Raw genomic sequence first — 4,365 nt, 5'->3', positions numbered from 1 at the left:
CAATAAAATCTTTATTCCTCTTTGAAAGCTCTTGAACCATTTTCTGCATTTCTCTCAACCTTCTGGTCTTCCAAAATTTCTTCCACAAGAATTAAACAGTAAGTTATGCTTTCAGCATTCGAAGGATTTTTTTTAGTCCAAAGTTTCAAACTCTTCTACATTCTTCCTGTACACCAGTTCCAAAGGTCTAAGAACCACATTGTCAGGTTCATCAAAATAACAACCCCACTCCTGGTACCAATTTTATATCTTAGTTACATTTCCTGTTGCTCTGCAAAATACCTTGACAAAAGCAACTTAAGGGAGAAAGGGTTTATTTTGGTTCTCAGCTTGAGAATGAAGGCCATCCTGGCAGTTCTGGTAGCAAGAGCTTAAGGCAGCTGGTCACATTGGGTCAGCAATCGAGAAGCAGAAAGTGGTGAATATTTACGTTCAGCTGGCTCTCTCTGATTTATTCAGCCCAGGCCCACAGGCAAGAAATGCCAACCACCCACATGGATCTTCCCACCTCAATTAACCTGATCAAGATAACCCTTCAGAGGCATCTCCAGATGTTTGTCTCTGGTGATTATATTATAGAGCCTGTCAGGTTAACACTCAGTTTTAGTAAATGAGTAGAGAAGTCATGGCAAGAGGAGCATGAGGCAGTTGACCGCACCTCATCCCTAGCCAGGAGGCAGAGGCATGTACAGCGCTGCTATTCAGCTCGCTCTCCTTTACTTCAGGCTGGGACCCGCCCCATCAACAGTGCTACTCACGTTGGGTGAGTCTTCCATCTTCAGTTTAGCTTTTCTTGGAAGAGCATCAAAGATACACCCATAATTGTGTTTCCTCAGTGACTGTAAGTCCACTCAAGTCAAATCAACCAAGAGCCACCATCACAATGCCACTCCTTATCACCTTGACATCCAATCACAACACTTTATTATGTTTCAGACAGCAGTATGTATGTATGTATGTATGTATGTATGTATGTATGTATGTATGTACACACACATATATTTCATGCTTGGGTCTTTAAGTTACTCCGTAGCAAAAGATGACCTTGAACTTTTTATTTTTAAGATGTTCTTTCAACTTTATTCAAACAAAATGCATTTATTATCATTATCACAGAAATATTTAAGATATTAAAAAATAAATTTTGTACTATCAAAAGGTGGTGTTCACTTTAATCCTGCTTGCCTTCATGCCACTGTCATGAGCCTTCATTCCAGGCTACATAGACCAATGGGGCCACAACCACATGAAGAGCAACAATTACAGCATAAAACTTTCTTCTTTATTGGATGTTCTGAGGCATCTTCAAAGATATAAGATTTAGTTGTAAAACACAGCCTGATAGAAACTGGGATCATTAAAGCTGTGAAGAACAGGAGTGCCTTCATGAGTGAAGCTAGTTTTCATTTCTGAACTTTGGAGGATCCCCTGCATTCAGCATTCACTTATCAAGGTGCTTCCTGGCATGGCCACAGGGACAGCAGCAGGTGCTAGGTAGCTGACTGGGCTTGGCAGCCATGAGAGGGGACAGCCCTAGGCTGGTGAGGATGGAAGTTGCCCTTGAACCTCTGACCCTATTACCTATACCTCTCTAGTACTGAGATTACTGGCAGACACCACCAAACCCAATCTGTTGTGCTGGGTACTGAGCCAGGTTTTAATGCAGGGCACAGGAGCACTCTGCCAACCTGCTTCCATCCCACCCCAAACACATGGCTTTAAAAAGAACAGTCTCCTTTGACTCCATCAACCAATAATGCAACGTGCATTTAAGCCATCCCCAGCAGTCTCCACAGTTTTTCACAGTCTCTACACCATTCGAAAGTCTAAATCCTCTTGAGATTTAACACTATCTTTTAACTATGAGTGCTTATAAAATCACAAACAAGCTACATACTTCCAAGCTGCAATGGAACAAGAGCCATTCCATTCCAAAAAGGAGGAATAAAGACATCGTAAAGAAAGATCAAATTAAAGCAAGATCATAACCCAGAGGGGAAACACCAAATCCCAAAGCTCTGGCGTTTAGGGCCAGTGATGGGACCCCCAGGCTCCAAAGGTCATGGGAATCTCTGCTCTCCCTTGAGCTAACTCCATCCCACCTACAGAGTTTCTTGGCAGAAATCCTGTGGTTCTGGCTCCAGTATCTACTGCAGTTCAGGCTTCACTTTCATTTCATGCAGCAACCTCTCAGGATCTCCTCACACGGCTTCCGACACTGCCACACACTGCATTGCCTTAGCGGCTCTCCGGAACCTTGATATAAGGCTTCATGACTCCTCTTCAGTCTTGCCCTTTTCATACCCATAAGTCTAGTACTACGTGGAGAGCACTAGTGCCGGCTAAGGAGCTCATCTGGCCCCACTGGACCACAGCTGCACCATGTTCTATATGCTGACCCTGGAGAAATATCGACCTAGGCAGTTTTGCTCTTAATTTCATTTTTTAAACGAATTAATTTTGTCCTGACAACTTGTGCCCCACCCTACCTAGACCACAGTTGCAGCAGCCTCTGTACACCAAAGCTGACAGGAGAAAAAACAAAAAACCAAAAGACTTCCTTAGGCCTTTACTTCCTAGGAGCAAGCAACTCCTAAGTCTTTCCAAGGTGCGAGCTTGGCTAGGTGTGGTCTTGAACTCAGGGCACCATTGCTATTGCCCAAGCAGGAAGCCTCCTTTAATAATGTTAACTCCTTTCACAGTTACAACCTTCAGTGTGTGACTAGACTGAAGTCTTTTTTAAGATTTATTTATTATGTACACAATGTTCTGTCTGCATGTACACCTACACACCAGAGGCACCAGATCTCATTATAGATGGCCATGAGCCGCTATGAGGTTGTGGGGAATTGAACTCAGGATCTCTGGAAGAGCAGCCAATGCTGTTAACCTTTGAGCCATCTCTCCAGTCCCTAGACTGAAATCTTATGAGTCCTAGTGTTCTTTTACTCTTTCAATTTACATTTTTCACTTCTTTCTGCCTCAACTTCTTACTTGTTCATTGTGGACCTGCATAAGAATAATCAGTAATAACTATAGCAAAGATTCAATACTATGTTCTTGTGAAGTTTCTTCTGCCAAAGAAAGAGCATCACATTTTTAATATTTTTATTAACTGAGCATTTCATATAAATTAATATATTTGATCATATTCACCCTCTCATTCTTCCCTCAACTCCTCCTGGATTCTCCCACACCTGGCCCTCTCGACATCATGTCCTTTTGTCTATTATTTAGCCTTATACAAATTCTCAGGTTACAGGCAGAATGCAGCCAGATTCTGTTCATGACTGGCCTCTAGCCCAAGTCCTAAAAAAGTCTTTGTTTCTTGAGCTGAGCTCACATTTATCAGCATTGCTATCTTGCAAGCTTGTTAGCACAGCCCCAGAAGCTCTGCTGATGGCAGTCAGAGGCTCACTCTTTCAGAGGTCTAAGGCAACAGCCAGGGAGAACATGGCAGCTGTAACAGGAAGCTGGCTGATCACAATTTCATCTACACAAAGAAAACACAGAACAGAAAGTGGGCCACAACTATAAACCCAGTGACACACTTCCTCAAGAAACACTCCCTCCTAAGTCTCCATAACTTCTCAAATAGCACCAGCAACGGGCGACCAAGTGTTCAAACTCATGAGCCAGTGAGGGTCGTCTCTCATTCAAACCACAGCACTGAGGTTTTCGTTGGACTTGATCCCAGCACTCCAAAAATAGACAACTATTATCAGTCCCTGATCAGGAAGTTTACAGGTCTCAACTTCTTTGGATTATTACTGTATTCTTCTGTGGCATCGTGTTTCCTTGATTTGTTTTCAGTTTTTATTTTAAATAAACATTTTCTGAGACAGGGGCTCACGTAGCCCAGGCTGGCCTAAAACTCACTGCAAAGTGGAAGCTGACTCTGAAACCTGATCCTCCTGTGTCTCAGTGCTGGGAAGGCAGGCATGGGCCACCACACAGCGTAGTTTTTGTTTTTTCCTTCCACTGTTGCATATGCATAGAAACTATGCCTCCTCTAGATTAATCTTTTAAGCTTTTGTTGTTGTTTGTTTTTCAAGATAGGTTTTTTTTTGTGTGTGTGTGTAACAGCTGTGGCTGTCCTGGAACTCTCTTGAAGATCAGGCTGGCCTCAAACTTACAGAGATCTGCCTGTCTATGAGGTGCACACCACACCCAGCTTTTTTAAATTTTGTGTTTGAGCCTGTGTGTGTGTGTGTGTGTGTGTGTGTGTGTGTCCATGCATGCACACGCTACAGATTACGTGTGGCAGTCAGAAGACAACTTGAGTCAGTTCTCTTCTCTGACTACATGGGTCCTGGGGATTAGTCTCAGGTCACCAGGCCTGAGGCCAGGCACCTTACATTTAGG

The 4,365-nt window shown here is 43.2% G+C and overlaps 1 pseudogene; it reads right to left on the bottom strand.

Moving 5' to 3' along the window:
- Positions 1-1,171: 1,171 nt before the first annotated feature.
- Positions 1,172-1,519, bottom strand: LOC129678422 (vacuolar ATPase assembly integral membrane protein VMA21-like; annotated as a pseudogene).
- Between the last annotated feature and the right edge of the window lie 2,846 nt (positions 1,520-4,365).

This window comes from Psammomys obesus, unplaced genomic scaffold, assembly GCF_907164565.1.
Source record: "Psammomys obesus unplaced genomic scaffold, mPsaObe1.curated_primary_1811, whole genome shotgun sequence".
In the NCBI taxonomy this organism is placed as follows: domain Eukaryota; kingdom Metazoa; phylum Chordata; class Mammalia; order Rodentia; family Muridae; genus Psammomys; species Psammomys obesus.
This window is presented reverse-complemented; position numbering and strand designations above follow the sequence as displayed.